The 12,605-nt window shown below is 33.1% G+C and overlaps 1 pseudogene; it reads left to right on the top strand.

The window, feature by feature from the left end:
• Positions 1-4,038: 4,038 nt before the first annotated feature.
• On the top strand, positions 4,039-12,359 carry LOC101977549 (ubiquitin-conjugating enzyme E2 K pseudogene; annotated as a pseudogene).
• The last annotated feature ends 246 nt before the right edge of the window (positions 12,360-12,605 follow it).

Below are 12,605 nucleotides of genomic sequence, written 5' to 3'. Positions count from 1 at the left end.
GAACTGATCTCTATTCTTAAGAAATGGCAGTTTAAAGAAATGATCCCTAGTCAGTGTTCTGGACTCGTGTGGGTGTCCAGGGATATTTATCCAAAACCATAAGTACACTTAGCCTATTGATGACTGAATAAATAATGCATTACAAACATAAGTATTTACAGAATTTAAAATAATTTAAAAGCATGATTTTTTTTCATTATGCCTTGTCTTAACAAGTAATAATAGTGCAATCATCTCAGGAAATACTAAAATTGTCTGCAAAACAACTCAGCATCTTAAAATCTGGAGACCACCAGGCAAAGGACATTAGAATAAATATTTCCAAGTTATTTTAAATCCTTGATTCAAAGCATGGCTCTTATTTTAGCTGTCCATCTTTTCCCCCCACACTCTAGTTATTTTTATAGTTTCTTCTTTATACTTTTATTTTATAGTATAACTGCTCATACATATTTGTTCCAATGCTAGATTTCTAATATGCATAGAATCAGGCACTATCAGAGTTTAAAAGGACCTTAAAGTCATCTAGTTCAACCATCCATCAGATGCATGAATTATTCCTACTTATATCTACATTCACTCTCATGGTGCTTTAAATATACCCTAGACATTAGCCCTATAGCCAAACATTAACTCTGACTCTAAATGGAATTCTTAATTCATCAGCACTTTTAAAACTTCCCACTTGTAACAAGAATCTCAATTAAAGTGTATTTAACCGCTACTTTCACAAGATGACTGATTCTCCATAATATATATTGAGCTAGCGCATCATCAGTACCCAAGTCACTCTCATGGATAAAATTAGATGTGTAGGAAGCTGTGTTAACTCTTTCTGACCACTAAGGCATCATTTAGTTTGCTAAGAGTAGGGACTGTAAAGATGTATACACCAGACAGAGGCTTGGATGCTAGATAGCTTGACAAGAAGTAAAACATACGGAGCCAGAAATAAATGACCTTTTGTAAGAATAGTGCTTTTTAGTACATGTTAAATACCAAAGAAACAGATTATTAAATGCTGTGAGCCATCATTTAAATGGATTTCATCCCAAGTTTAAATCTATATAGACATTCACTCTTTGAAGCATCACATTAAGAGAGAGTTGTATTGCCTGTTACAGAGCTCATATTGACAGAGATGTTGTGATAATGACAGTCATTAAAATAACTGCCTAGTCAGACTTAAAATGATAGGCACTAAATTTGTGTTGATGAACTGTTAACTTCCTTTTTAGTTTTAGTGGTACAAAATGAAAAGTATTCAATTTGAAGTTTTTCCTTCTTTCTCTTTCTTTTCCTTAAAATCATGTTATTTGTGCAGCATTTCCAATAGACATGAAAATAATGCATTGTTAAAGTATTCATTGTACTTATGCAAAATGAAGCTATGTCCATTAATTTTAAATATTAAAAATCAGAAATATTGTTTTACCCTGAACCTTCCCCACCACCTTATATTCATTGTTGTTGGATACTGAGTGTATGCTACAGTCTAGCTTTAACTTAGTCACCAAGAATGAGTCAACAGCCAGCACGAAAACGATGACCCTGGTCTTACAACCTCAGCATGCTGAATTCTATGGTTCAACCCTTTAATCTACGACTCCTTTCTAAGAGTCTTTAGAAGCAAACAAAACCTATAGACATCTTAGTATCAGCCTGGTAGTCTTCAGGACTTTTGAGATACTGATTTGTAAGCTGTTGTATTTATTTGTCACATCACTAAGTATGGGGTAGTTTTTAATGATAGCAACAAAAGGAAATTTTGATAATTATTTTATTTTATTCCAGGACTGTGAGAAACTTGTGCATGAGTGAAATGAGAATTTGATACATCAGGTGCATTTCTTAAAGCTGTTGCTGTTCATTTATCTCCTAGAGTTTTCTGATGATGCTTTTGAACAAATGACTGCTCGATTGTGTATTTAAAGGAGCCAAAGATTCATTCATTCCATAGGCTCTAGAAAGTGCACAGTTTTGCAATTTCTGTTATGTAAGGTATATTTTAAACTCATTCTTGGTGACTAAGAGAAAGAAGGACCTGCAGAATAAATTTGACCAAAATGTGCTATGTACATGTATGAATATACCACAGTGCATTTCATCTTTATGTATATCTATAAAGCACCAATTAAAACAATACATAAATAGAAAGAATATCAATAGAATAGGGAAGGGGAACAAAGAAAGCCAAGAAAAGAGGGAAGCAGGAAATACTAGGGGCTGAAATGAAACAAATTATATTCCATGTGTATATGATTATGTCAAAATGAGCCCCACTATTATGTATAACTGAAAACTTTTTGAAAAAATCTCAAAATAATCATTGTATCAGAAATTTATTACTCCAACTATTTACGCATAGGGACCTTTCGAATTAAAATTATTGTGTGTGTATATGTATGTGTATGTCTGTGTGTAATTTTGAAAGTAAGCTTTTGAAAAAAATAACAGCATATATAAAAGTATAAAAATATTTAGTAAAAAGGTTGATCAAATTTCATAAAGTGAATGATAAATATATAAGAAGTACAATATCCAAAACCAGTTTATAAGCATTCAGAAATGCCCATCCTGACACTAGCCGCAGTCAAAACTCTTTCCTGATTTCTAACATCATAGATTTGTAGTGTATGGAAACATCTGAAGAAGTACCCAATGATGTATCTTCTTCCAGGGAAGACTTACCATTTCTTCTCCTGCAGGATTTATTTCTCTTCATCTAGTCCAGCACGAAGCTGAATTCAAGATTTTCATTGATGCCCTTCTACTTCTGATGAAACTAGTACTGTACCTAAGCCTTAGTCTTTCAGGGTTGGTTCCCTGAAGTGCTCATCAGTTCTCCACTCCCAAGCACACCCTGAACTTGTTCCTTGAATCCACAGGACAGGGAGACTCTCATGTCACCATTCTACTTGTAGAGTGGTGTTTAACAGTCTTTTCTGTCCTGAGAAGTTTCAATAACTAGCAAATATCTTCAGGAAGAAAATGGTCAAAACAATGACTCTCAAGTCCAGTTTTGTCACTCTTACTAAACAAGACTCTGAAAACAACATTCTGCTTATTCATACAGTTTCAAAATGTGCTCTTTTCTCCTCAAAAAAAAAAAAAAAGACCCAGTTCTCAACCTCTTGATGGCATACAGAGTCAGCTAATGTCTTATAGGAAAAGAAAAAAACAGTGCCATCAAATTATCATTTCAACAATCTGTGAAGTGAATAGAGAGCCTCCATCTTGGGAGCAAATTTTTATCCATCACACATCAAATAGAGCACTAATTTCTAGGGTATATAAAGAACTCAAAAAGCTAAACACCAAAAAAAAAAAAAAGCCCAACCAATAAATGTGCCAAGGACCTGAACAGACACTTCTCAGAAGATGATATACAATCAATCAACAGATATATGAAAAAAAATGTTCATCATTGCTAACAATTAGAGAAATACAAATCAAAACTACTCTAAGATTTCATCTCACTCCAGTCAGAATGGCAGCTATTATGAAGACAAACAACAATAAGTGTTGGTGAGGATGTGGGGGAAAAGGCACACTCATAAACTGCTGGTGGGACTGCAACTGAGCTAGGCAAGCACTCTGCAGCTAAGCCACAGCCCAGCCACCACAATTTCTTATTGCCTGACACTTTCCGTGAAAAATAGTCATGTCTTTCTATATTATTTTATTAAGTAGAATAGATTGCATATCTAGTAAGATAAACTTTCTAGAAGATAAAATGCAGATGGGATCATATTGAAATGATCTCCTAATGCCATTAAAAATGTTGGCTTATTGATAAACACTACATTAAACTCTGTGATAAATCTTTCAGGGCTCTGCTAATCGACATGATTTCATCCAAAAGTCTTTCTACTCAATGCAGTATGGTCTAGTTACCCTATGGTAAAATTTTATTTTTTTATACCAGTTAAAATATTATGAAATTATTATAGACTCATTTAGATCCTTGATTCTGTACTAAGCTTTCCCATCACAAGAACTTAACTGTTGGTTCCTTGCATAGAAATCTTTACCGAGATGTCGACAGGGTGACTTCTATCCTTATGCCAGCTTCAACTTAAATTTAAAATTCTTAAGAGATTTTTCTGTCCATCTAAAGAGACCTCATTATTAGTACCCACTATTATCTCCTATCATAGCATTCTGTAATTTTTAAAATTTGTACAATATAACTTTTGACTTCATGTTTAAGTATAACCTCTAATTTATCATGAGAGAAAATTGATTGTCCTAATCAACTTTTTTATAACACAGTTTCTTGTACTCAGCAGATACCCAAAGACATTTTTGCCACTTACTTATCTAAGACAGAAAAGGAAAGGAATGCTAAGATGATTTAAGACTGAATTGATTCAATAAATAATAAAATAAACAAAAAGCACTCCTCAAATTATCTTTTCCAGAAACACCTGAACAAGTATTTGCATAGTCTACAATTCCTTGATTTCTCTAGAAATAATATTCAAAAAAATGTTTTCAGCCTTAAAACAATAGGGTTTTCTTTGCAAAAGATCATGTTCACAGGCTGGAGTTGTAGCTCAGTGGTATAATGCTTTCTCAGCATGTGTGAGAAACTGGGATTAATCCTTAGCCCTACATAAAAATAAATAAATAAAGGTTAAAAATTAAAAGATCATGTTCATTGCATTTACATCACTTGCTAGGTATTATCTCCATTTTCTTGATTTGATTGATACATTTTTATCAATATAGTATATTTTTCTACTTTAAAACAATAAGATATTGCTCCTACTAGGACATTTAGTTGAATTGATGTATGCAGAACTTTGATAGTGTTAGAAGCTTTAATACAACTATTAGTTGTAGCACAGTCAGTCCTTAGGAATAGTAGATAAAAGAGTGGAAAATTGATTATGTAATGTTGTCTGTGTGAGAGAAGACCTTGTTCTAACAATTTAGTAATCTTAGGCTGAAATGAAACTATGCATCTTTAATACAGAATACAAAAGAAACATTGTTTGAAAACTGGGATAACTTTCATTTGAAAAGTAATGTTTTAGTTTGTGCAAAGATAACATTATATGATTTCAGATTACCTACTAGTATGACTTTCCATTTCTTGAAAAACTTGAGTCAAATTGCTCCTAACTTTGCATAGTGACTCACATAGTATCTTTGACCAACAAAACAAAGTATACATCAGGAAAAAAAATCCTAAAAGCAAAAATAAAAAACTACTAGAATAATGGGAGAAATTTCAAATATTTAATTTTTTCCCCTTTTCAACCTAGTCATCTGGTTGGCCTGCCCTTTCTCTACCACTTATGTTCCCTGTGAATGCAAGTTCCAAAACATAGTTGGTATATATTATATGTACATGTTGAAAATAAAAAAGGAACCACCTGACAGTATTTACATGTTTATATCCTCTTCATCTAACTTAACAATTTTGAAGAATTATTAATAATGTGATATTAAAATATTTGTTTTAATACCATTTTAAAACTAAGTGCTTTATCAGTTCTATGTAGATTTGCTTCACAGAGCAAAAGTATAAGATTCAATTACTGGGAAATAGTGAATACCCCTTACATAGTTTTTAAACACTTGTGTATTGAATATATACTAAGCACTGATATGGATCCCAAGGAAACAGTAGAAAAGAAGGCACACAGATACCTGCATCATGGACTTTAATTCTAGCAAAGACAGATATGTAATTAACAATTAACAAAATTACACAAGATGATTTCCATTTACAATATGTGTTTTGACGGGGCAACAAACCAAGTGAAAGAAGTAAATAGAGGCTGCTTGATATTGGGTCTTGTGAGACAGCTATAATAGATTCTGAATTTTATTCTCAGGAAACCAAGAATGGGATAGTTTTAAGTGAAAGAGTCAAAAGTAAATCTGGATGTGAAGAGAAAAGTGGACAAGGATGGGTTTCAAATGAATTTGGAAAAAACAAGATCAGTTAAAGCATTATTGTGTCGAGAAAGGTGAACAGTCAAGTGATAGCAATGGAGATGGAGGGCGTAGACTGACTGGGGGCGTATTTTAAAGTTCTGCATTTAGAATTTAAGGCTATGTTAGTTTTGTATCCTGATTTAAAATTCTCACTTTGTACATAGTTCGAAAGGAAAAGCTGAATGGTCACCTGTCTTTTATACTTTTGTTGATTTTTGCTTTGCTTTACCTTTGAATAATTTTCAGATATTTACAATTTATTTTTCTCCTAAGCATGTCAATACTTTGTGATGAAATAGTTGATTGCAGTGTGGGGACACATTTTAAGGGAGGAAAATACATGCTGTGATGTAAAAATGCCCTTTCCCCCTCACTTCTTACATTCTGCTCTCTTAAATTGCAGTTCCTTAGACTAAGACATATTTGACTAGTGTTAATTACACACTGACACATAGTTTTTAAATCATTATAAAGCTTCTGAAACACTTATTGAGTTCTAGGAAATATTCTAAGATCTGTCAAGTGCACAAAACCATAAAAGGGTAAGCACTACAATTAGGGACTGTTGTGAAAAAGAAAAACAAAAAGGAAAATGAATGCCTTGAAAATAAACATGAATTAAGCTAATAAGTACTCAACTAAACTTTAGCCACTTCAGATGTGAAGCAGATTTTAAAAGAATAGGCTGACATTTCTTTCTGAGAACTCAGTTAAAAGTCTCAGCACTCATCACATTCCTGTCGGATACTTTTAGAGTTCTGAACAGAACTCATATTTCTAGGTGTAGATGTAGGATGAGGAAATATCATATGAACAAAATTTGTTCCCAATTTGTTCCCAAAGTAGGTTGAACCCAAGTCTTTAGTCAAAATTTTTGTCACAGCCTGAGAGTGCGATTCAAATGTAAGAATTGCACAATTGTGAAATGCAGACCAGAGTTGTTGACCCCTGCTTGGTACTGTCATGAATCATATAAGGTCATAAGAGAAGCACTACATTGGTCATCTTGCCTCTGCCACTCATTAGATGCAGACCATTGAGAAAGTCTTTGAACCTCTCTAAATCTCTGCTCCTCCGTATGAAGACTAAGGAGATTAGACTAGATGACATATAAGGTCCACGTCCATCCCAAAGGGTTACAATTTTCTCCATAACATTATCCTAAATATGGAACTATTTCCCATAAGCCATAAAGAGTCTATAATAATTTCATAATATTTTAACTGGTATAAAATTCCTTCCTCTCAACACTATTTGATCAGATCTCAACACAAATGACTCATCTTGGATAGATGCTGTTGATAATGGAAAGTAAATCAAACAATTTAACTTTCATCTACTCAAGATCATTGAATAACTTTTAACCAGAGAAAAAGTGAATAATAAGTTTCAGGTCATGTATCAATTCTGGTAAACATGTAAGAGTTATAAAGAGTAACCGACTTTGGGTCTGTGTTCAGGAGGAGAGTATTGTAATATCACTTCTGGTATGGATGTAGGATGAGGAAATATCATATGAACAAAATCTAGCCATTTGTCATTTCCTTAGTACCAAGTGAACTGTGATGGACTAGACCAACTTTCAACATCACAAACACAAATGGAGGAGTCCCAAAGCCTATCATCTTTATATTTCATAACGGAGAGGTTGAAATGCACAAATATGAATAAATAATGACAAATCCATACTACTAAATTACCTTACACTTAGGAAATTTATTCCCAAATGCATTTCTAGTATTTACCCTTCCTGTCTTCAGTCTTTTCCCATCATGTACATAATGCTGTTTCTCTGAAAACAAGTTAACGCTAAATAAATATGATCGTTAGGACAGTTGTAATAAATAACTAATTATAATTCTAAAAGCCCTTAACGAGGAGATATGGCCTATAAATTCAATAAGAAAAGAGAATACACTATGCAATGTGTGTGTGTGTGTATTATAATTTTTTTGATATTTGCTATTGTGAATGAGTTTGCAAGGATGGTATTGAATAGCTCTCATATTAAATATGGATTAATATATTTTTGTCCTTAATTGTATGTTATTATTTTTATCTCCACACATATGTTGACAAACTAAAGTAAACCAAAAGATTGATTATGAGACTCTGAATAACAGTGAACATTAATAAAAAAGGGAATTTGTGTAGCAACAATTGAATGCAGAATCCATGAATAAATAATAGCTGACTATAAGTAACAGTGGAATTTAGGCAGTGATCATCTTTGACGAAGAAAAAAAAGCAAGAGGGAAAAAATTGCTGATTTAGAATGTTTCCTGCCTTTTCTTCAAACACAATGTATCTTAAAGTCTCATTTGAACTGGCAAGGTTGCCCTTAGGATCTCTCTATTTGATCAATAACATTTTTCATGTTGACTTCAGAATTTATCCTGAGGAAATGATTACAACAAAGACATAGTATTAGCTGCAAATTCATTCATCACAATGTTGTTTATAAATGTCTGCAGTTTAAAGCTACCAGAACATATAAAAGAAGATGTTTGGTAGATAAATTGCATTGCATTTATTCAATGGAATACTTTATAACTATTTTAAGCGCTGCTTTAGAGAATTATATAATGATAAAAATAGATGGGTTTCTAAGCAGTTAGAAGTTTCATCACTAAATAAGCAGACCCTAGAATAACATGGTTCTAATAATCTAAATATGTAATAGACAAGAAAATTAAACAACAAGAACTGTATGATCCAATTTTTACATATGCAACAATATTTATCAAACTCCTACTTACCATACTCTTTATCAGCCTTGACTACACAAGAGTGATAAAAAGACTCCATCCTCCTAGATTTCTCAATAAACATGAGAAGAAACAAACCAATTTTACAAATGCAGAAATTTTGTTAGTAATAACTAAAATGAATAAAAATAAAGCAAGTTATTGGTTAAGCAGTATGACATAAGTGGACACTATTGTGTTAAATAGAGTGGTCAAGGTCCTCTTTGATAAAATAAAATTTGAATAGAGCCCTGAAGAAGATGATAATAAATAAGTGACCTTAGAGATCTAAATGAAAGGAAATTCATTTTTTTGTTTTAGAGTTTTTGTTGTTACTGTTGTTGTTTACCTAATTTTTATCCTAAATACTGCATAATATGTGTGTATTGTTGGAGCAGAGGAAACACTATAATTTAAACTTTTTTCCACTACAATTAAATCTACTACTATTGAAACAAAATAGTGCAATTCCTTGATCTAGGATTTAATATTTTCTGCAGTTTAATATCGAGCTCTCATCATAGACTTCAAAATTCCACTTTAATCCTTAAAATATTTATAAATCCCCATGCCCAAGTCATACTCCCAAACCTTTTACTTTTTCTGTTTATTTGTGAGAAATACCCATTCATCTTTTATTTGTAAATTTAGATTTTTTCAAGGATTTTTTAAGTTAAGGACAAATTTGGAAAACTTGATGAAAAATTTCTTTACAAGCTTATCAAATATTCCAGTTTTGTACTGATGAAATATAACTTGGTTTTGTAAATTTGTTCCTTGTTGTAATCCACTATGATGATCAGTTCTTTACAAACATGTATTGTTTTAGATCTCATTATAATCAAACTTAAAATGAAAGGGACCACAAAAATACCTATTTTTTTCAGAGATTATCAACACAAAAATAAATAAAATAATAAAAATGAATAAAATCTAATTTTATTTGGAACACTATCACTAAAGTACATATAAAAGTGAAAAAATGTTTATTATAATATAAAATGAACATCAATTGCATTTATAAAAACTGGCAATAAAAGAATTGCTTGTAGGCAATATTATATTTGACCCCTTTCTACTTAAGCAGAAAAACCAAGGCATGAGCCATAGCTGAAAGGCCACTTTCTCACCTTGGGCAGCTTCCTGGGGTTCAGTACACTTTCGTCATCTGGTCACTCTGACCCTTACCTCTCAAAAATGGAATATTTCACCCTGAAAATATGTGATTATTTGCCTTGGAGAACGCAACATTGCAATATAAATACGATACATCCTTGCAAAGGAGTAATGTGAGTCTGAGGAAATAATAAAAGATATTAGCCTACTTAGGCTTTAAAAACTGTGTATTTATATGAGATGTAAAAAAATCAGAATTTGCTGTGAACTAGTCTTAATATTGATTTTGAGACCTAGTGTAATTTGGGAAATTAAGTAATTTATTTTGATTCAGAAACCAGACCTGCAGATGGAACAAAATCCTCAAAGTATAAAAGGCTACTAACTGTCATAAAAAATTATAATTAAAAATTATCTAACATTGTTTAAATGCACTTTCAGGGCTCCATACTAAGTTCTTTAGATACATTATATCCTCTAATTATCATTCAAAAGTAAGGATTTTTTTTAAAAAATGTATTCTCATTAGTTATACATGACAGTAGAATGTTCTTGGATACATCATATATAAATGGAGTATAATATTTTATTCTTCTGGTTGTACATGATGTAGAATGCCACGGGTAGTATAGTCAAATATGTACATAGGGTAATAATATCTGATTTGTTCTACTATTCTTGGTACTCCCATACCCCCTCCTCTCTCTTCACCCCCTTCTACCTAATCTAAAGTAACTATTCTTCCCTAGTTGCACACCCACCCCTTACTGTGAATTATCATCTGCATATCAGAGAAAACATTTGGTTTTTGGTTTGGGGGGACTGACTTATTTTACTTAGCATCATAGTCACCAATTCCATCCATGGAATGGACCCAACATTTGACCCAAGTATCCTGCTCCTCAGTTTATATTCAAAGGACTTAAAATCAGCATATTACAATGTGGAATCCACATCAATGTTTATAGCAGCTCAGCTCACAATAGTGAAACTATGACTATGGAATCAATCTAGGTGCCCTTCAACAGATGAATGGGTAAAGAAAATGTGGTACAATGGAATATTACTCAGCCTTAAAGAAGTAAGGATCTCCACATGCAACAGAAGTTTGTGTGTCTGCAAAAGACAACTTTATGACTGCCATGAGGCATTGTTTTCCTATCAGGAAAGCCATCACTGGCAAGTTCCTCCATTTTTCATGGTTGACACAGTAGAAAAGGGGAGACATACCGGGTGTTGTTGTGGCTCTAGAGTAGAGCGCTTGCCTCATTCCTGTGAGGCACTGGGTTCAATATCCTCAGCACCACATAGAGATAAATAAACAATTTAAAGGTGTTGTGTCTATTTGCAACTAGGAGGAGGAGGAGGAGGAGACATAGAACTTCTCTGCATGTCTAAGAGGCTCACAGAAAAAGTGTTTGGGGGAAATAAATCTGTTACCCACTAAGAACATTTTTGTTGTTGTTGTTTTGTTTTGTTTTGTTTTTTTCTTTCCTTTTTTAATCATTGCATTAAAAATGATACAAAATTGTTGAATTTTCAAGCTCACTGTGTTCTATTCAGAAGTTAAAAATATGTATCTTATATTTTACATTTAAGAGAGTTCTTCAATAGAAAAAGAAGTCTAAAAAGTATACCTTTTAAGACTTTTATTATCATGTATCACTTCACTTTAAATGTTGGTATTTAGAATTTGTAGCATAGCACTCAATAAATATTCTGACAGTATATTTTGCATTGAAGAAGTTGTTACACTCTGTTCAAACTAGAAAATTGGTTTATAAGCAACGGGAGTCAATCTAAAATTCCAAGAAGTATTTGGGAGTTTAAATTAAGTGGATCTTGATATTGTAAATAAGACCTAGTTTAGTTAATGCTTTAAAAAATTCCAAAGCAGGTTTTCGTTTCCAGGCACGGAGATGATTGCACACTGAGGAGAGCTCAGCAGAAGGGGTGGCAGCGGGAGCATTTTTTTCCTGTGCTGAGGTCTGAATCTGGGCAGAGGCCGAGGCAGTGATCCTAGTGGTGGGGGAGGAGGCCGAGGAGGAAATCAAATTAAAGTTGATCTTGTAGATGAGAATTTTACAGAAGAGAAGAAATAGCAGGACCTCCGGACATATCATATGAAGAAGGAAGAAATCAACTAGAGTTAAAAATACTAGAAACATACCCATGCAATCCCCCTAAGGTCCTGGTTTATGTAAACTATGGCATCCTAATATTAGTTCCATCACACGGGCTGTTTGGATATCCTGAAAGATCAATGGGCAGCAGCAATGATTCTATGCAAGCATTATTGGCAGCTGCAGAACCGGATGATCCACAAGACGCAGTAGTAGCAAATCAGTACAAACAAAATCCTGAAATGCTCAAACAAACAGCTCGACTTTGGGCACACATACATGCTGGAGAACAGTTTCTAGTCCAGAATACACCAAAACAATAGAAAACCTATGTGCCATGGGCTTCTACAGGAATGCAGTAATAGTGGCCTTGTCTTTAAAATCATGGGGTGTAGTGACTAATAGAATTGCTTCTGAGTAACTGAGGCCTGGAGAGAGCTGCTGACAGGCAAACTTGCCTCTTCTTGAGGAGAACCAACATCTGTTACTTTTAGGATTCTGTATAGATCTCTTTTAAACTGGCACTCTTGTCTAACGATGTTACCTTGGCACCACTGAGACTGAAAAAAAAAAAAATCCCTGCTCTGTAAATAAAGCTCTGTGTAAATTTAAAAAGGGAAAATACTTTTTTTCATAGTTAATAGTGTAAAGATTTTTGAGCTAAGCT

The sequence above is a fragment of the Ictidomys tridecemlineatus genome, chromosome 1 (genome assembly GCF_052094955.1).
Source record: "Ictidomys tridecemlineatus isolate mIctTri1 chromosome 1, mIctTri1.hap1, whole genome shotgun sequence".
Classification (NCBI taxonomy): domain Eukaryota; kingdom Metazoa; phylum Chordata; class Mammalia; order Rodentia; family Sciuridae; genus Ictidomys; species Ictidomys tridecemlineatus.
The sequence above is the reverse complement of the archived record's forward strand: the minus strand, read 5'-3'. Positions and strand labels throughout refer to the sequence as shown.